We start from the raw sequence: 27,267 nt of genomic DNA on the forward strand, positions 1-27,267 counted from the left end.
TTAAAAGTGTTGTCCAAAGAATGAGTTGCACTTCAACTCTGAGTGGGCAGAATAGGAGAAAAGAGGAGGTGGAAAACGGTAGCTGGAAGTTGAATGGCACAGAAACGCTAGCTGTATATCCAGCATGGAAAAAACATGATTGAAGTGTACCCACATAAACGTTTCATATCTAGCTGCGTGAGTTACCTGACACAAGGTCCAGGCTCAGGGACAGAACCATTCTCATACTGGTGATGTGGCAAAGCGGTTACAGGAACACTGTACTGGGTGTAACTGGTAGGCTGGCTGGGTAGCTGGTGGCTGCATGATGCCCTCTGTGGAAGAGGCTCTGAGCTGCTCTGGGCCAGTCATGCTGGCTTCATCAGGCTCTGACACTGATGTAAACACATCTTCTTGCACCAAAGGCGCAGCAAGGCAGGGGAGCCCCCAGTGACCTGATTCATACCTGTTCACAAAAGAGCAGTGGTCACGGGAGGCATGAGAAAACAAAGGAGAAAATACCTTCAGAGAAACAGAGAGGACACATGGAATCAGCCATTGTTGGGGACAAAGCTGGAGCTGCACTACTGAAAAGGGGCACTCCATGCCAGAGGACGTACCTCTGAGGGACTGCACACTGCTGGTGATGCATGTAAGGGCAGAGCTACCACCAAGGAACTACAGTCATGAGTGATCCATGCATAGAAATGGGGAAGAAGAAAGGACCAGCAGAAAGAAAACATTGCTCACTGACCCCACCCTTCCACATGGCAAGAAGGATTGGAGAGGGACACGTGCAATGTGAGATGAAAACAAGCGAGGCGAAGATGTGGAAGTGGGAGGATCAAGTTGAGCACAAGGAGGAAAGGTATTTCCTTGTTAGTTTATGTTTTTGTGTGTTTGTTTGTTTTTCTCAATACCCAAATGAATAATTAAATTTTTGAATTAGCAATAAATTAAATGAAGTAAAATTCCTCAAGTTGAGACTGTTTTGCCCACAACAGCTACCTCATCATACCTGAGGTGCCTGGCCTATCATGGACACTGCAGAAGAGGAGACAAATCTGGGAACAGCTACAAGACTGTTGTTGAAAAGACACTTAAACTGGTAGAAAGACAAACTATTTTGTTTGGTAACAGGCAACTTTCCAGTTTGCTTTAGGTCCTGAATATTCTTTACCACTGAGGCAAGACCAGTCACAGGTGGAACCAGAAATTAGCAATGTGAACCATCAGGTGGCAGAATCATTCAAGAAGGCATGGAGGAACACGAAGCTGTAGAAAATAAAGCACTATAGACCTACATGTGTTGGTGATCTGGTAACATCTGACTTCTCTAACACTGGACGGATGAACCATGCAGGGGAACCAGGCAAATACAAGACAGAGGTGTTGTATTTCCCCCATTCTATGGTAATCTTGCCTAAAGTTTCCTCTCATCTACAGTAACTTGAAATCTGTCCTTGCTTTCAGTGAATCACCTCTAGAGGTCACATTCCACCTAAATCATTCTATGGTTATATATTTTTTTAAATTGTTTTGGCTCACAGCACATTCAACAATTATTATAGGATATTTGTATAGGTAGTCACATGATTTATCCTGCATCCAGAAAAAAGTTCAAGTACTGAGCTCTAGTCCACTGTTCATCTCTTCTAAGCTCCAAGTGACCATAAACCAAGATCCCTATGATACACATCTGCCAAGAATGATTCTAACATGCAAAGTACCTGAATCCAAAGGAAGGGTCTGAATACAAAATCTCTAAATTGAAGACAAGGCATATCAGAATTCTCATTGGTAAACCATCTGTATGAGAAAAAAACTCTTAATGTTTCTCCAGGTCAATATGCCTTCCAAATTGCTTCAGTTTTCTCAGGCTAGATGTCCACTAATACACCACTGTGTTCAACTTTCCAAAGCCTTTCTGGCCTTTAAGGCCAGAGATATTAATGTTAAGAGTTTAATATTTGGCAAAAGAAAAGAAATATGAAGTTGTTTGTCTCAGGTGCTAGCTACACATGTCCTCACTCTACTGCCTGAAGCATCACTTCTCTTTGAGATTTTGGAGCCATGACTAGGGAACTTTCTTCTCTAGTCCTTTTTTTTCTACATTAACAAGCATTCTGCATTTTTTTGTTGCTAACTTGATTTCCTGGGTGAACAGGAAATCTATTCCAGAGACCTGGAGCCAAGGTCAAGTGTCAAATATTTGCTTGTGTCAGCCTGCTTATGGCTAGACGCAGTTAGAGCGGACTGGCCACATCCACACAATAAGTTCTCATCCCTGGTTTCCTATGCATACCAGATAGTCTTAATGTGCTGGTTGTATTCTGGTGTGGTTGGGTTTTCCAGTTCCAAGCTTTTAAAATATCTTTGCATACCACTAGGGCAATGTTTTTATCATATGATAGTACAATTTTGCTTTACTGATACTGGAGTGTGACACACATACTTGTGCAGATGTCCAAGGGTACAAACCCTACAAGACTGACATTGAAGGAATATATAAGATTAAAGACAAACCCTGGCTCATCTAACCATTGCTTTTGGGAGTAATCATGCATACCTATTGCCATTGAAATTGTCTGTTGGGGATGCACAAAGCAGAAATAGAGAAAAGTAGCACTGTGGAGCATCCAGGAAGACAGCATTCAAGCTTGTTTCCTGATCTTCTTTCTTAGTAGCACAGATGTACTGATTTTTTTTCTCAAAACTCATGTAAAACTGGATCTTTGAAGGAAAATCTCTGAGGCAAAGGATTCATTATCTTATTCTGAAAGCATTTCATACCAATCATTTTCAGAAACATTATTTTACTAGTTAAGTGTAGATGTAAAAAGTGGCAGTCTGATGCAGTCTCACTTGTATATGACTTCAGTGTTTATTACATCAGAATCCATTTTCTGTGAATATCCTCCAATATTCTATAGTAAAAAAAAAAGTGTTAATCTAAATTTTGAAATCCTGTAATAAGTAACTTGTTTTCTGTGGTATTCAATATCTCACTGAAGCAGACATCTACAGATATGCATTATGTATTGCTAGCAGTAATTTATTATGCTTCAGGGATCCAAGATACCAACACCCATGTTTCATCGATTTCAAACTTCCTAGACTTTTGCACTAAGCCTAACAGACTACTTTATGCCTGGTTTTATCCATTAGTTGGTGCTGATGTTCTGTTATGAAGACTAGACCATAATATCTGGCTAACAATTCAAATTACTGTCTTTGTAAACTCTTTATTCCACCTGCTAAATCTCCCCAAACAACTGATTTTTTACTTATATTACTTTATTCCTCCTATTGAAGTTCCTTATTCCATTCATGGAGGACTTTGTGCTCTTCTTGGAGAACTTTCTCCTGACTTTATAGAGCCTTTTTCTCATCTTGACAGGCCCTGTTCCCCTCTTGGAGGGCAAAGTTCCACTCACTGAGGGCATTTTTTCCTCACAAAGAGCTTTCACCTGTTCCTGAATGGCTTTGTTGTCCTTTTGAAGAGCCTCAAGTTGCTCTTTGAAGGCCTTATTTTCCTTCCATGAACCTCAAATCTCATGCTGAAGAGCTTTTTCCTCCATTGCAATTGCTCTTTCCTATCCTTTGAGAGCCTTAATCTCTTCTCCGAGGGCTTTGTTTTGTTGTTGAAGGGCCTCTTGCACCTCAAGGTGCTTTGTTTCCTCTGAAGAGTCCCTATGCTTCTCCTGAAGGATTTTTTTCTCTTCCCAAATGACTTTGTTCTGTCCTTGCATACTTTGATTGTCCTGACAATAGGTTTTGTTTTCCATATGAAAAGCTCTGTTCTTTTGAGAAAGGTTTTGATTCTCTTCTTGAAGGGCCTGATTCTACTTCCAGAGTGTTTGGTTAAATTGTGTCATGTAAAAGGATATGGCAGATGGGGGCAGCAGAGATAAATCGCTGATCTTCCTTAAAGAATCTTTATTCTTTGAGTCAGATATTTTGTCACTTAGCTGCACCACTCAAGGGCTGTGCTATGGTCCAGACGGGTGATTCCACCTTTGATATTCAGTAGTCATGGAACTGAGAATAGATGATAAGTGTCTGTAAGACCCTACTAAGAATAACATAAAAATAAGTAAATAAATAAATATAGCACTAAATGTGAAATAAAAATAATGGCAAAACAATACTGACATTTGACAAGTTTTATATATTTTTGCATGTGATGAAGTATATACAGCAAATTAAATTTCACAAGGCTGAGTTAATTATACTGAAGAAAAAAGAAGGGATATTTCCTTTTCCAGTCTTAAAACTTTGGCAGTCTTTCTCATAGACATATAGCAAGATAATATGCATTCATGAAGGAATCCAGGTTGTTAATAAATATCTTTAGTTGTAGTTTTCTTTGTTTTTCTTTTTTACCTTTTTTCTTTCTTTCTTTCTTTCTTTTTTACTGTGTGATTAAGTATTTTTCTAGAACTGTCACCTTACTTACACTTGAATTTGCTGTTAGTGCTCTTTCTAGTATAACTATCTCCATCCAGACGAGGGACAGCCTTGAGTTTGAGCTTACCTCATCTTTCAGAGAAATAAAGACCAATAGAATATATGTATAAAGTGACAAGAAATCCTTATAACCCTTTCAGATGTAGAGCTGGTGAACGCGTCTCTTCAGACGTGATTATATAACTGAGATAAGGTGCAATTAAACACTTTTTGTTGTTGTTCATTCCTTATTCTACCCTGCTAGGAGAATGTTAGATTGTACAGGCTAAGTAGGATTTTCAGAAGCTTAATTTCTATGCATAGGACAATATTGCAATATTAGGCACGTTTTGGGTATATGCTTGGTGTTTGCAAAGAAGCACTAAACAATTAGCCAGTATGCCACTTAATCATATCATACATATATAAAGCTAAATACATATGCATGTATATGTATATAATGAAGAAACTCCCACATGTTCAGAGAAACTATATTATATCTGTGGACTGTCCAGCAGGAAAATTATGATAAATTAAAGAAATCGTACAGTATTTACTGTTGTGTTATCCTTGAATCAGTTTGCCATCTGGCAGCTCATGGCAGAGCTGTCAGGTGAGGCTATCCTCAGTGATGTCATTTCAAAATGCATAGCATCAGTGACACAACAATGAATGGTATTGGTGATCATAAAGTGACCATCTGAAGGTAAGCATAAGTATTTGTAGGGTTAGGATACTCTAGCAAGACAGTCTTTGTATTTATCTTTTTTTTTTTTTTTTCATGTTTCTTCATACATTATATTCATTGAATACCTTATTGTCCATCTGTCTGAATGGTTCTTCCCACTGGTATTGACAGCTGCCATGAAATATTTTCTACATAGAGTCTGACAGTGAGCTTTTAGTCCTATCTACACCTGCACAAATTAGGGGTATCTGTATTTGGAGTTATTTCTAAATTACAGAATTTCCATAGATGAAACAATATATGGTCTCTATATTATAAAATTTAGACTTAAGATTAGTATTCGGATTTACAAATGTTTGAGTAAATTTAGCAAATGTACATTGAAAGTGAGAATTAAATAATAAAAGAGCATGGTAGGCTGCCTGCAAATTTCATTGTCCCACAGGCAACATTCTTGGTTTCCAACTCAAAATCCATGCATTCTATGACAAACATTTTGCTTTGTTCAAATAAGAGGATGAATTACTTCAGACACATACACGTCTTAGATTACACCAGTAACTTGTCTACTTTTTATGAATTTTTGGGGGTAGAGGAATACTGTATTCCAGCTAAAGTATAAACCTGTTTCCAATATTTGTCATCCGATCGAAGCAACCGATATGTTTGGGTGTTTTTTTTTAATCATACACTATGTGCTCAGGATATTAAAAAAAGTCCAGTGAGCATACAATGAGATGTGGTAGTTTCATTTAAATCACTGCACACATCACATCATCTCTTTGTGCTGTTTCTTAACTCTGTTCTGTATGTTAATTAGGTAAGGAACTGAAATATGGCATGTAAAATGCTCAGTAATCCCAGGAGATGAATATACACAACTTCCCCTGAAAATTTTGCAGGATGATCAGCCCTCTGAATCCTTTTCTCCAGGATATTTGATTCCTCTGCCTGCTCACACAAATTAAATAGGCAAAGCAGAGGAATAATGATGAAACCTATATCAAACAAGAGCAGTATCTTGGGTTCATGTATCTTTCCCAGTTCTGTTCCTCACTTTAGCTCCTCAGGAACAATCTTATTTCTTTCACACTTATCACTAATATAAGTCTGAACATTATAGCTCAGTTAATTTTCTCTTCTGCTCCCTTAAAAATGTCATTGTGGTTAAACAAAAATAGTTCAGGTAAGTGAGTACGTGTTGTAGGTGTTTTCATCTTAAAATGTAAAGTTTAAAGTAACACTTGTTATTTTGACATGTAGGACACTTATAATTTAGGAATATAAATTGTAGGGAAAAGCTGTCATTTTCAACAAGTGACTAAGAATAAGGCAATATTTTCTCCTCAAGACCTCCTGGGTCTTACACCCCTGATTTCTCAGGACCCTGCACAGGAAAAGAAAGGATAATCTGACTTGGAAGAGAGAGAATTTTATAAATACAGTCCATAGCTGGAGTAAACTATGCAGCTAAAATATTAAGTATACCAAGAGTTAACAACATTTAGCAGAAAATATAGAAATGCAGGCTAGCTTGCAGTACTTTTTAAAAATAATTTTAAAAAGTTTTTTAAAACCTTTTTTAAAGGTTTTCCTTCAACTTTCTTGTATGATACCTGTATGATCACACTGCTGTTTGCTAATCATGGGAGATGTGAAATATAGCAGAATTCCAAGATAACTCAAATGAAAAGATTAAAACCAGTTATTATACTCTTTCAGACACTACATTTTACTATTATAAGTAATTCTTGTAGTAAGCACTACAAGTGAAGGCGATGGGATTATATAACTGCAATGTAAGGTGCAGATACTGATTTCAAAGGGACAATGTATGTAAACCCTAATATAATAGCAAAAATAATGGCCTAAGCAAACTATGATTTCAATTTACCAGTTCTTATTTCTGGTTGTTCTGACCAGAAAGTAAAAATTATGTTTTTCAAAATAAAGGTTTAGTCCAGAATTTTTACATTACAGTGAAATGCAACAATCCAGGCTTTTTTATGAGACCCACTTTGAATGGATGTATAGCACAACAGCACACATGGCATCCGCAAAAGATGCAGAAAAAAGGACTTGACCTCCTGCTGTAAGCCAGGCAAAACCTCATATACAAACCAGTTTCACTTACATCCTTTTTGAATGCCACCACCACCCACATTTAGCTGTACTGCTCTGTGGAAATGAGTAGCACAGCAGGCATATTCTTAACTTAACACTAGCTAACAATTCTGATCAATCTCTGACCACTACCTCAGAATAGCTAGGCCTACAAAAAAGTCAAGTATGTGCAAAGAAAAACAGCAGTGTTCAAACAGTAAGCTTCTAAAAGCAAAATTATACACATTTCATAGCTTCTATTACATATGCCAGTCGCTGCTGGATAAACCTAAAAACTCAGACTGGAACCTAAAAACCTAACTAGCATATTTGGCCCATCTGGCACTTTTACTATTCTGACAATTTTATGCTGATGTGGCTTCTTTTCTAGGTCATTCAAATGCATGATTTTCTCTCCCAAGTGGATATAAAATTTATGTTGTTGCTTCCAGGAGACTGAAAACCTGGACTAAGACAGATCTTTGCTCTACCTGCCAGAGATTAGCAGAGTACCGCAGAGAGCAAAAGCTGATGGTGCTGTACATCTGTGCATTCAACATTTGGTGGCACTAAGCCACTAGTCTCTTTTCTGCATGACCAACTGACTAATTACTGTACTTGGCCTTTTTGAGTCCCTTCAATTAATGCAATGTGCAGTTGCACACAGTGATGGAGTCACCCATACAGAACAGAATCTGGGCCAGAATTAGGCTCTAAGTCCCAGAAGCACCTGTTACAAATACAAAGTGTCCAGATGGTCTGGTCTTTGTGGGGAAGTGTCAAGAATTGACTTATCTGTCTTTCTTATTTTTGGTTTAAGGTCATAAACATGATTCTTTTGAAGCAGAAAGCCAATCATATTTAGAGGGGAAGAAAAAAAAAAAAAAAAAGAAAGAAAGGAACCTTAGAATAAATGCAAAACCCACTCCATTTGTAAATCTGAGTAACCCAATGGAGCTCGTTGCTATCACGTTCTGGGCAGGCAAATGGGATTAGCCTGTGATTACAATGCAGCCTTCAATATAATTAGATAGATTTATTTAAACACAGCTGTAAACCATAAAAATATGAAATATTTAGTGACCGTAAATTCCACAGTTTGTAAATTCAAACTTAAATCTCCAATCAGCTATATTGCTTTGGTTTTGTTTAGAAAAACTAGAAAATATTGCTCTTCTTCTACTCTCTTTTTTTATGGATATCAGCTATTTGAGTTTATAACAGTGAGGACTATTCCTGAATGCTGATTTGCTTTCTAATAGTGCATTGCTTCATTCATGAGTGTTTTTCCTCCGTTGAAACTTGACATTTGAGATTAGTGACTCCATTGTCAAAACCCATAGAGTTTGCATCCCATGCCTTCTCAGCTGCATGAGATGGAGGAAGAAATACAGTTTTATGTCAGATCCTGAAAGCAGTGAGGATATCTCAAACAATAACCAGGAACAATGGCAGTCATAGCTTCTTAACAAGACTGTTTTAATAGAACAAATCATGGACAATATTAACAGCAGTAAAAAGAATAACTGTTTCATGCATCGCTGAAAGCTCTTCTTTTCCTACTTTATATCTCTGCTTCTTTCCTTCCCTCCATCCATCCTTCTGTCCTCGTTCTGTCTTTATATAGCTGCTCATCATGAGAGAGAAAAGAGAGAGAAGTGAGAGAGAAAGAGAGAGAAAGAGTGAGCTGAGGAAGGGACAGAGGACGCTGTTTTAGTAGAAGGAAAAAGTGAGAGGGTAATAAAACGTATTTTCTGCCCACCAATCATTTGGCTTGTAGTAAATATTTATTCTTCTATTTAGTGTCTGTAAACTTTAAAAGCTTTAAACCCAGACTGCTATATCCCTGCATGTTCACTTAACACATAAAGAAAGACATCACAGTTAGCTTTGTGAGTTCCTAACCCTAATTTGAACAATAGTAGTAACTGAATTCGTCAGCCACATTGGAACCATGCCTATTTTTATTATTCATAATATTGGCTACCAGAAAATGTGTAAAACATCCAATGTTTTTAAGCTTAAAGTACAGTAAGCAACAGCTACCACCAATAGTTATGGATTGGTTTTATTTTGTAGTTGATGTATTATTTTCCTTGGATTTTGGGGAAGCTACAATGTATACTGAACAAAATTTCTGTGTTTTCAATGGCCCAAGAGATGTATGCTACTTGAAATAAATCTTCTAAGTGAATTGATTCGCATGATGTTTTAAAATAGGAACATTAATCAATATTTTACTGGATTTTGGAAAAATCTTTTCACAGAACCAATATTTGAATTTCAAAATGTGAGAAGAGCATGGAAGTGGCATGAGGAAAGGATACTTTTGATATATCCCAAGAACAAAGAATGCAGTATTTGCTCTTAATTGTAAAAAGTGATAGGAAATCTAAGCTGCTATTTTTGTTAAACGTGTGGAAACACCTGACAGGGCAATATTGTCAACATGTCAGAAAGGCTGAGTCATGCTTCATTGTGCTTCATCTTCACTTTATTTACTTAGAAAACTGATTAAATACTGCATACCCTAAGTTCTAAGAAAGTGAATACACCGGTGAAGAGCTATGGCTGTGGGCATGTCCCTGGGCATTTTCTTCTAATAGCATTTCTGTGCTTTCACCTGGTTGTATCTAAGCAGTCAGATAAGGGGCAGAGCTGGACTTCAGAGCCACATATCTAGACAAGTGCACGTTATAAGGGAAAAAATATTGGGCCAGATCCAATGACCTGACAGAGGTGAGGCTGCTGCAGCTCCGTACTCCCAGGTGCAAATTGTTGTGAGGCTGAGCATGTATTCCCAGTAAGCACATTCATATAGAGCACCCACGTTCACCACATACATACATATATATATGGTTGACTGCACAGATCAAGACAGATACATTCAGCACTCATACAAACACAGAAACCACCAGCAGCCTCATCCTGCTCCCTTCCTTGGATGAGCAGGATGGTCTGCTAGTGAGAGTATATATATATCTATACACATATGTACAAGGTGGTTCCCTCCAGCAGCTGGGCTCAAACACAGTAGCTGTCCCTGGATCCCAGTTTCCCTGGTTGCTGGTATTTGGACATATGAATCCCATAGTCTGTAGTCCCACTCACATTGCTAGTACAGACCCCCTCACTCTCACACACAAACACATACTCACCCCTGGTCAGGACTCTGCTGGTCCCCCAGTAATCAGCCTCCTGTGGTCTTGTTCTTAGAGATACAGCCCCCCTGCCTCCATCTCCCAGGCCACTTCACCTACTCTCTGGCTAGTCCAGCATGATGTTTGCTAGCGATCACACACTCGCTTGCATGCCCATGGCCTCTGCAGATGCTGGCACCACTAAAACTGGGGCCTTGTGGCCCGAGGTCTTACTCCAGTGGCTGGCAGTTAAGTCTACTCAGGCCAGCCTCTTCAGTCCCTTGTATTAAGGACACATGGGCCCTCCAACCGGTGGTCTGACTCCAGTTGCTGCACTAAGATGCCCATGCACGTGCCTCCCCGCCCATGTGCCCCAGTCCCTCACCCAGGAAATAGTTAGAAAGGAATTTAATAAATAAATAGGGCAGACTGTGCTGACCAGGTGCAGGGCATTGTCGGACAAGTGTACTGACCAGCAAACTATAGACACATGGCTGGGCTCCTTTTACTGTCTTACGCATTTATTTTCCCACCCTTGTTCCTCCCCAAATCACCTAAATCCATTTTCCTTTGGTTCCTCCTCAAAACATCCCATAATAAGTCCTGTGCACTCCTGAGATGCTCTTCCCCTGCAGCCATAATGTGTCCCACACCCCCAGGCAGCAACCCACTTCAGCCCAGAAGGAGCTCCAATGTTGTCTTATCTTGGTAGGTTTCACACATGAACACGGGATCTGTGGCTTTCCTGGGACAGCACCGGCACAGGGCCAGACAAGGTGTTTCTTCCTCTGAGTCCCTAAATGGGGTTCCTGCCTGCCATGGTGCCCCTGCATTTTGTGGAGATGGGCCTTTGATGGTCTGATGGCTCCTGTAATGGGCCAGAGGATACCCAGGGCAGAATATTAATTGGGGTCACCCTCCTGCTCTTGCCTTTCTGTCCTCTGTTGTGGGTGTGCAGGCAAGCTCTTACCACAGAAGGTATATCTGCTAGCACACCTGCACAGTCTGCTCAGTAGAGTCTGCTTCTAGAAGCCAGCTTTCTCCATTGAAAAATATGAACCGACTGAGCACGATTGTGAGTAATCACAGCTGTGAAAAATACGTATTTTAAAGCCACTGGTTGTATTGGACAGGTGTTATTCTGTTGGAAATTCACAGTCATGTCATTACCCATACAATTGTTTTAGAGCAAGGAATATTACAAGAATTTAGCTGTACTTTAGCATGACTAATTACGGAAAAGACATCTATCTTCCTAAATAATAACAGTTAATAAATTTATCTTCCTAGTAGCTAGCTGCAAACTACATATATCACATAAACATATCTATATGTTTATATATATACTGTTATATATTTACTATAATATATATATACACAAGGTAACATGTATAGCTATGATTATAAAAGACAAATTAGGTGGTTTCATGTCAATTTTTTTTTTCATCCTACACAGAGTGAAATTCATCCCACCTAAATTCTGATGTCTAATAGCTAAGCATTTAAATCCAAATAAGTCACTTCAGACTTTCTTCAGTCACTTCAGAGAAATACATACCTCCAGGGGGGCATATATCTCCTATTAACATAGGCATCTAAGAGAAGTAAAATGAATCACTACTATCATCTAGATGTGCTTACTTTTGTTCATTAATCCAGGCTGACTAGCTAAGACTTCGATATCTATATTTTAGGTAAATAAAGTAGTTTGAATCTATCATCCTGTAAGACAAGGGTAGAAAGCAGCTGTCAGAGAACACCTCCACATCCATCTCAAATGAGAAAGTTTCTTTTATTACATCTTTTCTATAAGACAAAATGTAATAAAAGATCAAGAAATTAAATGTTGATAGCATTTTCCATTTCCTTGGAAAATGATTTTGTGAAATTCATAGTCACGGGCACACAGGTCATTTAAGAGAAAAAGGCCTAATTTACTTGAACATACCAACTCAGTATCTGACAGAGAAAAGACATTTTTACAATCTCTTCCTAACTTGATCTGACATTAATATGAAGGAAGAATTAACGTCCTGAAGCATGTCATGCCTCCACTCCTACCTGTTCAATCAGTGACAGGCTGAAACTGTAGCTCTCCTCATCATTCTTTGTAATAGCAGAAGATCCTTTGCTCAAAGACGCACCTGAAATCAAAATCCTCATTTAATAATACTTCCTTAAAAAGACACATAACTTTTCTAGATAACATGGTTTGCTACACTGAGAACAGATAGTACCTCTTCATTTACTTCTACCTTTCCAAATAAACACCATGAGAGAACTTGAAGTCAGATAAATACCCTACATTTGGATTACATAGAATCCTTTCACAGTAAAACGAACACTTACAAGATGTAATATATAGAATCCTAAATTTGGCATCTATAATAGACAGTATCAATTGTTCCTCATTAATTTTTCACTTTTGAATACAGAAGCCTAAACTGACCTGCTGTGTTGTAGGTACATGCTTAGAATCTTGCCCTAACTGTCCTGAATATTCTCCTCTACTTGGTATAAAAATCAGTAATCAGACTTTCTGTTTGCTGTAATCAGTATTTCACTGAACATTTCTTCAGATGACACTCAGACATGGAAACAAGAAAATACAGGCTTGGTTGTATACAGCAGACCAAATTTATATGCTGTATACAGACAGTATAGAAGTCTAATGAAATTTTATTAGGAAAGTTTGTGAATGAAGTTTTTCTACAAAAAAGATTTGAAAGAAGTTTCAAATTTGAGGAAACATAAGGGAAACTGCTGGCAGAAAATTCAAGGTCACTTCTAAAAACTTTAATGAAGGATGGAACTTATTGGATTGGTAAAGGTGATTCCATAATTTGAACTCTTCTGATTTAGACTGGATTGATACTATAAAAACAAACTCATATACCTAAACCCAGGGTAATTATGTTCAAATCCAATCTGTACTACTAACTGCATAGCTTTTATGTCCATACTCCAGTTTTCCAGTGCTTTTATTGTTCACATCTAAGAGAAACACAAAGAAGCATTATTTAGCTTTAGAAAAGCCTATGAAATGTATACTCATGGAGTCATATAATTAATTTGCCTGCAAGTACTACCTTAATTCACATATATATTTTTCTCATATCAAACTGTTTAAAGTAACAAAAGTTTAGCTCTGAAACTGGCCCTTTCAATTCATCAATACTTCAATTAAAATTATCGGAAAAAGTAGTATTGAATTCCCCCCATAAAGTAGGCTGTTTTATATTAAAAAGAGTAACAGTTTATGAGCCATCACTATTTTGCAAAATCTTTTAGTGCCACTGACTTGTACATTTTGAAAGTACTTTTGGACACTGAAGTCATCAAAGTGGACCTTCTCTATTCCTGTTTCCTTCCTCAATAAACAACCAAAACCAAACAATACCAAGCAACCCCTCTTTCCTTTAGTTAAGGATGTCTTCTTCCGTAACTTTCTTCTGTAAAAAAAAATAATAAATAAATCTAGTTCCTGTTTACTGTTTATTGTAAAGGACTTACCTTTTAAGGAATTTTTTTCTGAACTGATATTTTTTTTTCAGGTCTGCAACTGTAAACTTAGAGAAATCAGAACTGTACATCTAAATCATTTAATAGCTAACCTGTCACCTTTATTATCCTGAGTCCTTTATATTATTTTTTACAGTTTCTTTTTACTACTGCTGAAGAGAAGGCAACCCTTAGCAAGTGTTGCATTCCAGAGCACCTCTTTAGTTGTCCTAATGTGTTAAGGGCTGTAGGCATCTAATAAATCATCTATTCCTGCATAAACAACACACCTTCAACATAATAACAAACATCTGAGAAAGGCTTTAGGTCATTTCTGAAAAGATTTTTAAGTGGTTAATAACAACACAGATACATTCTTAAATCTATAGGTTGTACTGGAAATTTTAGAAACGCACAGATAGTATATACAAAAAACTTCTGAATTGTAAGAATGTTATTAAAGCAACTTGGTTTTGAGAAGAATTGTTTAGATTGTTTTTTAAAGGATCGAAACAAGTATCTGTGTATGTGTTCAGAGGCCTGACATCAGTCATTTGTGTTTGGCTGGGGATGTGATTTGTCTCTAGGAGGAAGTATAATGAAATAATTACAAAGGTAAAAAGGAAAATACAGCAAAAATTCTGCTTCTGTTGCTGCTCCTGTGTCAGGCTCAGAACTTGCAGCAGACGGTTCCCTCTATCTCTAGGGTGCTCAAGTATATTCAGTGGGATATTTTTGAGGATACTGCCAGCCCCCCAGTGTGTCTCACAGGAGAGGAAGGTGAAACAGATGACATGAAACTCAGAATTTTTTTCTTACACAGCTTTTATTAATTTTACCATACTGGAAAACATATCTACATTTAAAACGTTCCCATGTATTTCCTCAGTCCACCCCTGCAGGCTTAGTACATTTCTGGCCCTTTGCTGTGAAAGATCAGGTAGCATCTTGTACACCATCCCGAGTGCCACAGCCACCAGCACGTTGCTGTGTGTACCGCAGCGGAGGGAACCGGTGTTTTACAACTGCACTGGGTGCAGGTCGCAGGGTGTTGGTTGCTGGGTGGCCCCTGTGAGGAGCGGCTGGGGCTGCCCCGTGCCGGACACAGCCGGTTCCAGCCGGTTCCAGCCGGCTCCAACCCGCCCACCCCAGGGCACCGCTCAGCCCCACAGACAAGGTGGTTTGGCTGGGATAAAATGCTTGAAGTGGTATCTGTGGTACTTTTGATGTCTTTTTCACTGGAAATGTAGTCAAGACTGTGATTTTGACTGTGAAACGAGGTTATCTGCACTGGGGTGGGGCTGCTGTGTGAGAGAGAGAGAGGGCAATAAAATAGCCACTTCACTAAGGTAGACTAAAAAGAGGAATGCAGATAGTGAGTAAATCTTACCTAGAGAGTGAGTAAATCTTATGTCGCTTCAGATGTTGGGAACCCCACGTTCATGTAGCTTCAGACAGACCTCAGATGGTTTTACCCACGGCATGCTGAGCAGAGCCCAGCCGTGGAGAGAAGCTCTTCGGTTTTGGTATTTTGAGCGGGTTTAAGATTGTCTTACAATAAAACAACTCTATCATTCCTGCTGTCAAATAGAAAGCGTATTTACAGGATAACTTCTTGGTGGACTTTTAGCCAAAAGCAAGGCCTTGCAGGTGGCGTAAATGCAGGCACAGCACAGACCAGGCCTGGACTTACTCAGGTTAACTGTTACATGGATCATTAACTCCTTGATACACAACGGTCTTGTGATCAGGATAACTACACCCTGTATCTACGCTCATACACACTGAATGCTAGGAAAAGCAAGATCAACCATTACAATGCGAGAAAGGACTGAAAAAGTCATGATGTCTAATTCCTGAACAGGATTCACTGTTTTAGGAGTTCAGGCTATGCTTGCAATTACCTGGTATCGAAATCAAAAGCACTGAAATTTGGTATTTTAGTAAATAATATATTTCTGTACTTGTGAATTAAACAGTGGCAGGGAATCTTCTCTGGCACTGAAATTTGATCATCTGCCCTGTGTCCCTATCCAATGTCAGGGAAGGTTTTGATATGATCACAAGAGCGAGATTGCGATACAAATGAGGTCAAATGCCGTATACCCAAAAGAGTTTTTATTATCAAAAGTATCAAAAGTAGAAAATAGTATTGATAAGATAGAATGGAAGAAAAGGCAGAAATCAAGCAAGCAGTCAGGATAGAGTTGCAAGGATAGTCACCACTATGGATCCAGCTGCATCCCGTTGGTCCTCAGTCTTCAATTCTTCGATGGTGGGTGCACACCATGGCTTGACTCCACAGTTTTTAATAGGGCATATTTCAATGATGCATGCACATACGTGTTGTTCATGCACTGTTCATGCGCTGCAGGTTTCGTCTATCATACAACCTTTGCGTGATTAACACCAGAAACCAGTATCTTATCTCAAAGACTACAGTTTCTGTGAGAATGGTAGCCTCCACATTCATGCATGTTGTCAGCTTCAGCCCATTTCCTCTCCTGGATACCTCAGTGGCCTGGTAATTGTCATTATGGACGGAGGAATGTCCTGCTTAGACAGGCCATCTCAGAGACAAAGAGCTCGAGATAAGCAGTTCACAATTCTTGAGATGAATGGCTTGAGATGACAGTCCAGGCTCTCACACCTAACAATCTTTGAGACAAACAGCTCAAGATAACAATTCAGTCTCTCACATCCTGGTGTGTTCCTATAAGGGTCTTTGACATGGGTTTTGATCATGGGCATAATTCAAAAATAGGCATGGCCCATGGAGCAACTTCAGCATTAGTTCTTGGTTTGGAAATTCAGAGAGTTTAAGGCTATTGCCATAGGCTGTTCTATGCTACTTTGCCTTGGTGCTAGCTTAGTTTGCTAGCACAGCTGCAGCCCACACAGTTTCCCTGAATATTGGCTTATGTGCATTTGAGGTTGGGTGTTTAAAATGTTCTCTGTGTTTTATTTTGGTTTCAGACTCATCAGGTTAGACTTTGTGGTTCACAATAATATGTATCAAAATCTTTCCTTGTATTTTTCAGGAATCCAAAGTGAATAACCCAGGTCTGAAGATTCAACTCTGTGACAAAGTCTCTTTGTGAACAGGAGTCATAGACAGCTAAGCAAAAGTTAAGATATGACAAGGAATAGTGTAATATTCTAGTGAAGAATTGTTTCCTTTACTCTCTCAGACTGAAGTCCCATGGTTAAAGATGTTTTCCTTATGATTTGCTACATGGGGACTGTGTGCTAATTTTGAGATTGGTCCTGTCATTGGTTAGAGCAAATAACGCACCTCCAGAAGGATATTGGTATCATTAACTCATCTAGGAGAGTTAGAAAACATCTTGGCAAACTTGTCTGTTTTTCTTTGTGTTCTTTTTGTTATTCTAAACTTTTCAGTCAAACTCAATCTTCAAAGGCATTACTCTAACTCTCCTGGGAAAACTAGTGTTTTAAAAAGGAGATATCAAATTGATGACATTAGTAGCTAGGGCAGAATAGACTGCATCTGATTATCAAGATTGAATGATAACATTATCTAGATGACATAAAATGCTTGGATCCAAAAATAGATCTATTGCCAGTTGAAAATGTTATACATTTTGTTGAAATGTTATTACTTTTTTTCTGGAAGAATATTCATCATCAGAGTGACACAATATATAGCTAATTAATTATTTTGGGGTCATATTTTTCCTTATTGTACATAACCTGCTCAATATAGTTCTGAACATGGAAAATAGTTTGTTTAGTAATAAATTAATTACCTCCTCTTCTAAAGGGAGTACATGGGAATGCATGCAAAGTCTTGCTGAAATCTTGAACCATGTGCAATTTGTTGAGAAATATTTAACTCCGAAAACAGAGGAATAGCAATGGCAACAGAACTACTGCTTTTACACAATTCATTAAGCCTATTTCTTTTTCTTTCTGCCGGTGGCTTGGATCTGTTTGACCTTAATAACTTCAGTGGTATCACCCCTAAATTACAGTGCAATGCAGTAAGTCATGCCATCATCAGTACACTGTGTCTCTCTGAAAGGTTGCCTTACAGGCTTTAGAGCTGAAGTCCAAACAGCTTTGTGAAGAGGCATCTTCTTCCTATGAGGTCCCTTCAGACAGCAAGCAAACACCCTGTCTGGGCATAACTTATGGGCTTAGTACTGTAGCATGCTTATCTTCTGGCCCTGCTTGTGCACACAAAGTACAAACACAGAGCCATCCTAGAATAATCATGATTTGCATGAATAGAAAATCTAATCTTGAGGGAAATTTGGGGGAGTAACTGAGGCTAACATCTGTTACTACATGAATCTTACTAAAAGTGAACTAAGGTGTGTAACTCTAGTGCCTGAACACAGTGACATTTTAGATACTGTGTGCTAACACGAAGGCTGATGCCTGCCACCCACAGATGGACCAGTTCTCCTGCAGGTCCTGTGTCATATCTGCCAGTCCCATGGGTGTGTTGAGTATATTTGAATAACTTCAGTGGTGCTATATGACTACATGACATTACCCAGATCGTTCCCTTTATTTGCCATGTGAAATAATCTTGAATTGCAGACATGGAATCAACATAAAGAAGTTTAAAAATCTGTGGGAAGAAAAGCATTCAAGCAGTGACAGGTAATATTCTAAATATTCACAAGCTCTTTTTGGTTTGGAAAACCCTGCCAAAGTTTGAATATGTTAACAAATGTTATCTCAACCCTGTAAGGCATAAGAGGAGGTTGGAAGTCTCCGTGGCAGTCTCCTCTAAAATGGCTTAACATATCAAACTTAGCCTGACTGCTGCCAGCATGGTTGTATTTATTTATTTATTTATTTACTAAAACCACTGTACTGACAGTGTCACTTTCCTCTTTCTGCTGTTATCAGAGGCAGAAACAGCAAATGCTTTTATCTTCCTCCATTCCCCTTTAGTCTTGCCTAAAGGCCAGAAGCTGTCTTTTATCAACTGTTTCCTTTACAACATGTTCTCTCTCCTTCGGCTTCTGATTTTTTTCTTCCTTTATATATATTTTTTTATTTTATTTTATTTTAAAATTGTTTGACCTATTGGATCTTTCAGTGTCAGTCCTTGTCAGCTATCATTCATTTTAGCAGCTAAAATTTGACTCGTAATGCTATCCTCACTGTGTCAGTTGTATCCTCCTTGAACCTATAAAAATATGTGCTGTAAGCATAGGATTTTTCCTATTATCACACTGAACAAAGAAGTGCTATTTAAATTGGTACTGCCATAGAAAAAACAGATACATACTAAATATTAGTGGATCTCAGTACTCTGAATCTATACAGTTGTAAATGAAGCAACACGGAATAATGTGAATCTGTGTTCCTCTTCAAACTGTTATTATACTTATCTCCAGCAGCCTAGCATTTCATAGCTTCTTAAGAATGAAAATGTATGAAACAAGAATGCATGTGCAGTAAAAATAAATGCATTTTTTTTTCTAGTTAATACTTTTAAAATTCTGATGTAGCATAAAGAATATGATAAGGGTCAATCTGTCTCTGGGCAATGACCTTAAAGGAATTAGATAAACAACAAACTCCATAAAATCTGCTAGGCCATCAGATCTGGCTTGACTTCATTTGCAGTCTGTACTGGACATGGATTCTGGGCTGCTAGTGCCCTAACACCCAAACACAGCTCATGTGGCTGCAATTATGACTGAAATACATACAGATATCTAGATAAATTATGAACATCTGAATATCGATGCAAGCCTAAATGTTTAACAGACTTTTTATGAAGAGTTTGGCATTATTTTTTCATAATAAAAATGGGTATGCTACATATATTGTAAAATGCAATTATTACGCAAGTTAACTGGGATAGTTAAGATGAGACTTTATTGTATTTTGGTGTTGAATTAGGAAGTACTTAAATGTATGTACTGGTTTTGTGTGGCAAGGTTTTGGTAGTGGGGGAGGTGGGTGCAGGGGGTGGCTTCTGTAAGAAGCTGCTGGAAGCTTCCGCTGTGTTCGAGAGAGACAGAGCCCATACCAGCCGGCTCTAAGATGGACCCGCCGCCGGCCAAGGCCGAGCCCATCAGTGATAGTGGTAACGCCTCTGTGATAACATTTTTAAGAAGGAAAAAAAATTTGGGATACCAAGAAAACAACTGCTGGAGAGAGGAGTGAGAACATGTAAGAGAAACAAGCCTGCGGACACCAAGGTCAGTGAAGAAGGAGGGGGAGGAGATGCTCCAGGCGCCGGAGCAGAGATTCCCCTGCAGCCCGTGGGGAAGACCCTGGTGAGGCAGGCTGTGTCCCTGCAGCCCAGGGAGGTCCACGGGGGAGCAGATCTCCACCTGTAGCCCGTGGAGGACCCCACGCCGGAGCAGGTGGGTTCCCGAAGGAGGCTGTGACCCCGTGGGAACCCCATGCTAGAGCAGGTTCCTGGCAGGACCTGTGGATCTGTGGAGAGAGGAGCCCACGGAGCAGGTTTTCTGGCAGGACTTGTGACCCCGTGGGGGACCCGCGCTGGAGCAGTGTGCTCCTGAAGGACTGCACGCCGTGGAAAGGACCCATGCTGGAGCAGTTCGTGAAGAACTGCAGCCCATGGGAATGGCCCATGTTGGAGAAGTTCGTGGAGGACTGTCTCCCATGGGTGGGACCCCATGCTGGAGCAGGGGAAGAGTGTGATGAGCCCTCCCCCTGAGGAGGATTAGCGGCAGAAAATAACATGTGATGACCTTAAACCCCATCCCCGTCCCCGTTGTGCCACTGGAGGGGCTTGGTGAAGAAATCCGGGAGTGTAGTTGTGCCTGGGAAGAAGGGAGAGGTGGAGGGAAGGTGTTCTGAGATTTGGTTTTATTTCTCATTACCTTACTCTGGCTGATTTGTAATAAATTGAGCTAATTTTCCCCAAGCTGAGTCTGTTTTGCCCATGACGATAATTAGTGAATGATCTCTCCTGTCCTTATCTCGGCCTGCAAGCTTTTTTGTTATATTTTCTCTCCCCTGTCCAGCTGAGGATGGGGGAGTGATAGAACGGCTTTGGTGGGCACCTGGCATCCAGCCAGGGTCAACCCATCACAATGTAGCAGAATGCCCAGAGTTAGAAATATACTTTCAAGGTATAAAAATGTGGTTTCTAACACTTTCAGAGAAAAATAACGTAATATTTTGTGAAAACTTTCCTTCCTGCTCACAATTGCTTTATAGTAGCACAAAGGTTTAATATCGTGTAGCTCTGTGAATGCAGTGAATTTATTGCTTACAAATAGCCCTGCACAAAAGATATTGTCCTGTTCAAGTGATAGATATTTATATAGCTGAAACTTTTCTTTTTTCTTTTTTTTTTTTTTTTTTTCATTTTGAAAAGGACAGGAAATGCAAATTGCATAAACAGTATACATTTTTATAGATTTTTAAAAAAATCTTTATATTCCTCCAAACTATGTAAAATAGTTTTGAATGGAAGCGTACTGAAACAGTGGTAGCAAAGCAGAGTCACTAACTGATGAGAAAATATTTGTATCCAGAATTTCAAAGTATCCAACTCTGGTCTTTAAACCAGACATAAAAATCTTTTTGCAGAAGTGTGAATACTTGGTAATACAACTTTCATGTAATGCAAGAAATGTAAAGATTACTATCTACAGATTACATAATGCATTTATTCTTGTTATTTCGGAGTAAGTGAATAAGACATGACCTCTAGTCAGGATTTTTAACAAGTATTCTTTTTCCTGCTGTGCTTATTTTAATTCCTCAACATATTATTTTAGAGGACTGAGAAAAATGAATACCTAAAATTTTCTGAAAGCTAGAATCTTTTTAAAATATTTTACACTGAAAACTCTTTACTTCTATTGGCAAATCCCAATAAGAAAAAAATCTGTTACAAAAGATACTAAGTTTTTACTTTGTTCTCATAACTTGAGAAAAAACCAATCCCAGATATTTATCTACTTTTGTGCAAAATTAATATAAAAAGTGAGTGGATCACAATGGTAGACAATAATATAACTATCCAATCTCTGAAATGCTAGCCTGTCCTATCCTAAGGAGTCTGGATAGATTTTCATTATTTGGGATTGCCATAGAGATCTCCTTATCTCTGGATATCAGAACAGCTTATACATGAACAATTAATGCAACACTTATTTACCATGTAAGGTAAACATTAGTAAATAGTAGATTTAAGTCAAGAAAAGTTTGTATGTGAAATGGAAAATGCAAAGATCAGAAAATGGTTTGATTTACTATGCCATTTCTTTTCTAGCTACCAACTTTTTGGGGGAATCTGTACATCTGGCTTCTTGTACAATAGGGCTGTAATTATGTACAAAACATCACTAATTGTCCTGGTTTCAGCTGGGATAGAGTTGATTGTCTTCCTAGTAGCTGGTATAGTGCTATATTTTCAGTTCAGTATGACAAGAATGTTGATAACACATTGATGTTTTTAGTAGTTGCTAAGTAATTGTTAGTCTAAAGTCAAGGATTTTTCAGCTTCTCATGCCCAGTCAGCAAGAAGGCTGGAGGGGCACAAGAAGTTGGGAGGGGACACAGCCGGGACAGCTGACCCCAACTGGCCAACAGGGTATTCCATACCATGTGGCATCATGTCTAGTGTATAAACTGGGGGGAGTAGGCGTGCGGGGGATCACCGCCCAGGGACTAACTGGGCATCGGTCGGCAAGTGGTAAGCAATTCCATTGTGCATCACTTGTATATTCCAATTGTTTTATTATTATTATTATTATTATTATGTCATTTTATTAGTGTTATCATTACCATTATTAGTTTCTTCTGTTCTGTTCTGTTAAACTGTTCTTATCTCAACCCACAAGTTTTACTTTTTTTTTCTGATTCTCTCCCCCGTCCCACTGGGTGGGGGGAAAGTGAGTGAGAGGCGTTGCTTGCTGGGGTTAAACCACGACAGTAAGCTAGAAAAGAATGACATAATCTTAACGAACAGTAAAAAAAATCCAGGATTTAAAATCCGCATTTTTCTGGGACTTATTTTACACAAAAGAGTCACCAAAAATGTGGTCAATACAGTGCTAGATGAAGGGAAGACAGACCTACTAGAGTGGAAGCTGACAGCCAGGTGGGATACCAGGGTACCTCAGAATATCTTATATGGCACTAAATACCTACAAAGAGGCAATCAAATTGTGTTCACCTTGTCAATACATGTTAGGGGTTCTCTCATGATATTAAATTGAATCACCTTCAAGGGATCAAGTAGATAAACACCTAGACAGGCTACAAAAGAGAAATGCCAAATATTTGTGACTAAGTCAAACTTAGAGCACAATATTTAGACTGTAGTCTACATAAACATAAGCAGAGCTTTCCTGCATAACTAGAGAACTTTTGAGTTAAATGGGAAAAGGTTGTCACCAAATAGTGGTGGCTACTCAGAACTTACTGGGATTTGAAACCTTGAACTAGGTACTTCACTGTTGGAGCGGTGGAGGAATGCACATAAGTCGACCCAATATGAGTGATAGAAGTGATTCAACTTTATTTGCACGGATAGCTCATATTTATACAGTTTGCGATAATTATGCCTACTAGTCCTAATATGATTGGTACATTGCTAATGTTTATTCATTACTAAAACACACCCACTTGTGATTGGCAGCTACGCGTGTTCAGTAACTTTCTCATGAGAACTTCAAAAGTTACTTGTGAAGTTATGCCAAGGTCACACCGTCCCTGTCTTTCTCCTGATAACAGCGAGACCAGCTGTTGTTTTTCTCCCAATATCAGTAAAGCCAGCTATTTTCAGCCAAGGCCTAGTCTTGTTGCTCAAACTGACATTCTTTCACACAGAACTCTGCTCGCACAACTTTTCCATAGACCCATGTCCTTTTTCATCAAGCCAATTCCCAACACTTCACCTGTACACAGGCCTTTCTTTAGTCACTTACAGCTCTTCAGATCCCCTAAACATCGATGTCCAGTGCTATTCAAGGTGCTCTAGAGCTAACCAGACACATTGGCATGAAAGCGGCAGAGAGAAGGCAGGGCCTTTGAAAGACCCTTGCCTTACTGGTGCAACTGCTGAAGGTCATGGGAGGTCTACAAGGGAACCTCAAATAACACTAGACGCTGGTGTGTGGGCAGCTGAATTGAGGTCCTACTGGCTGTTCAACTGAAAAGCTAGCTAGGTTCCTCTAGGGGTGTTAGCAATAGTGTCATGTTGGGATTCAACTGAAGAAGGACAGATGTCTAGTGGTATGTGAAAACACATAGCAGTATCCTACATGGTCTCCAGAAGTTTTTCCACCTTAATGTGTGGAAAACAATAATCCAAATAAAATATTACATTTATACCAAAGGTAAATTGAAACATCTGTATGTATATTTGAAACCTGTATTTTTAAAAAAATTTGAATCAATCACATGACAATAAAAACCTTTAAAATGCATTTATTAAATCTTATATAATGCCTTGCCAATATTTAATCAATATCACAGATTTACAATATTTTAAACAGTATTAATTGTGATGTAGAATTGTGGGGGGAGATTTGAGGTGGTCCAGTCACCCTACGTTTGAATAACCTCACCACTTAATAACTTATTTCAGCCTATGTAGGAAGTAGATAAAACCCACCAAAATACCAGAATTACTGCATTTATTCAGAGCACATATCTGTGACTTCAAAAAGGTGTTAGGAAGTGGAAAACTGGATTTTGAAGGTCAAATTATTCCACAGAATAACTCCATTGATGCCAGCGGAATTATTATGAGTATGCATTTGCTTTCCTGTTATAAGTAGTATGAGAAAAAGAGAGAAACAGTTTTACAGAGCTCCTAAATTAACTCCATCTCCTCTCTCCCATCCATTCTGTCCCAAATTAATTCATCCTGTCTTCCATTGCTGCAAATATCAAGAAATGAAAAACAACCCAAACTACCATCACGCTTCCTGAAATGCATTTGTCAGTGGCAATTTTGAATGGAACATTTCCTACTTAGAGAGGTTGATTAATTCGTTCATGTTTAAACAAGAACTCAAGAGGCAGAACCAAAATACATCTTTGTTTTTCAGATTGCACAACCAGCAATAGACACAGGCCTGATCTAACTGGGAAGGCTGAATAGACATGCAGCCTCACCTGTATCATATGACATTATTGGCATGCATGCCATAAGTGCCATGGGGGAGAAAAAGAGAGGTGAAGAACTTTCAACTGTTTTTTTTTTCCTGCACGGCCTTAATGTAGATTAAGTGAGCTACATCTGCATCTATCCGAGGTATCTCTGTTAAAATTAAATTAAAAAAATTAAAGTAGTGTAATTTGAAGCACTCACTGTTGTTGGTAAAAGGCAAGCTTGGACAATGGACAATTTCCATTTAAGACCAACTCTGAAGAACTAAGTCTAGTCTACCAGCTCTGTAAACGCTCACACATTATGATTAGGCATTCGACATGGCAAAAGAGAAAGTTTGGTACAGGTTAGTGCATTCCTTTTGCTAAGCTGTTTTGTTTATCTCAGTACGTGGCACAAAAAGACACTTGTTGAAACTGCTTTTCCCAGCTCACTCAGTGCTTTCGGACTAAAACTGCTTAGTGTCAAGAAGACCCCACACTGCTCCAATGATGATACCCCTATTTTTACCAAATGACCTGATAAGAAATGTTTTCTGGTTTCTCTTACTCCTATGGCTTTACATATGTGTTCTGAAAGAAGCAAAATATATATTCTGACAAAAAAATACAGATTTTCCTTTTTTCTTTATTTATCTATGGAGCAATTGTGAAAGTCTATCTAAATATACTGATTTTGGAAGATTGTGAGAACATTGCTGATGAAAATACACATAAGAGATATTTAGTAAACTCTTCCCCATTAATACTTTTTTCCTTAACTGGGAAGAAAATTGCTGTCATATTAGAACTGAAAAGAAAGAAGCCATAAATCCAAATACACAGAAACTAAAACCTGAAGAAGTAATAATTTTCTCAGAGAAAAGCAATAGCAATGCTATAAGGAGTGAGCTATTATTTAAAAATAAATCCATAAAGCACAATGCAAGACAAAGCCAAATTGTATATGCAATTATTTTGTATGTGCAATAGAACTAGTTTTAAATGTTCATTGGCTATTGTCTGTTCAGTTAGGGTTGTAGTACTGCATGTCCAAATACCCTGTGTTTAATCCTCACTTGGACTAATAGCTGAAATTGCTCCTGAGGTAGTATTTCCATGTGTTTGCATTTATGCAATTGCACATTGGTGTGGCTTAAAATCCATGCTTTAGATTGACTATACCATAGCCACAAGATAGTACTCAGTCAAGAGGACAAAGCGGTCAGATTGATTTCTGTTAACGAAGAGTAAAGATAATCCAGAAGAAAATATAGGAACTAATACGCAGAAATGTATAAAGATAGAGAAACTGAGACACCATAATAGCCTGCATAGTCTGGCACAGATACCGAGGATTTTTTTCCATTTTCAATGGAAAATTTTAGAATTTTAGAAAACATTTTGTTGTTGAAGAATTTTGATGGAAAAGTCAATAGAGTTATCCTGGAATAAATGAAGTCAAGATGTCTCATAGATTGTTCATTCAAATATTTTATGTTCACATTCTCCGCTAATCTTGAGACCTGATTAGAATATGTCCTATACCTTTTTCATGGCAAAAAAAGTAGTGGTAGGGAATCATAGAAACAGTGAGTTTGTGAGTGTGGCACATGGAGGAAAGTAAAGAAAGGGCAAGAAATTACAACATGTATTACATTATTTTAGCAAAATTAAAAATAAAAATAAATCTGGAAATTGCTGATGGAAAATATAGATTTTCAATGTACAGCAGTCTTTGCAGTTTTTAAAAGAGATCTCAAAACCAGAAATGTCTCCTGAAAAAGTTATTTGAAATAAAATATATAATTTGTCTATTCTCTCACATTTAAGAAATTAATCTTCTGAAACAGAATGTATTTTATACAGACTTGACATTTCATTTTGGTTTAAGGACTTTTAGTTGAAGAAAAAATAAAACAAATATTCAAGTGAAGATAACTTTTATACCCTGAAAATATCACTTCCAGTTAAATTTATGGCAAATTAAGAAATCCTTTAAAGTGAACACACAAGCAACACCCATGTTACTTCGCCCTGCTTATTTTCTGTATGTTCACAGTTAAACACATCAGAAGTTTAGCTGCTAAATATTGCTGTGGTTGCCCTATATTAACTACTGGGAAAGGGCCAGTTGGTGAGAAAAAGAAGGAACCACTTCCGAAGAGTGGCTAACTATGTGCAGTTGAATGCTTCCCTAGACATCAACTGATTACAGCAGGAAAGTACCTGCCTTTGTCCCACATTGACATCTGCACTTGAGAGCTAAATTAATGTGTTTGTGATATGGAGCTGAAATGCTCTTAAAATTCTTAGTGTTCAAATTTTAGAATT

General features: G+C 38.4%; 1 pseudogene; it reads right to left on the reverse strand.

Annotated features, from left to right (window-relative positions):
• Positions 1-222: 222 nt before the first annotated feature.
• Positions 223-4,483, reverse strand: LOC126045083 (centrosome-associated protein CEP250-like; annotated as a pseudogene).
• Between the last annotated feature and the right edge of the window lie 22,784 nt (positions 4,484-27,267).

This window comes from Accipiter gentilis, chromosome 13, assembly GCF_929443795.1.
Source record: "Accipiter gentilis chromosome 13, bAccGen1.1, whole genome shotgun sequence".
Lineage (NCBI taxonomy): Eukaryota > Metazoa > Chordata > Aves > Accipitriformes > Accipitridae > Astur > Astur gentilis.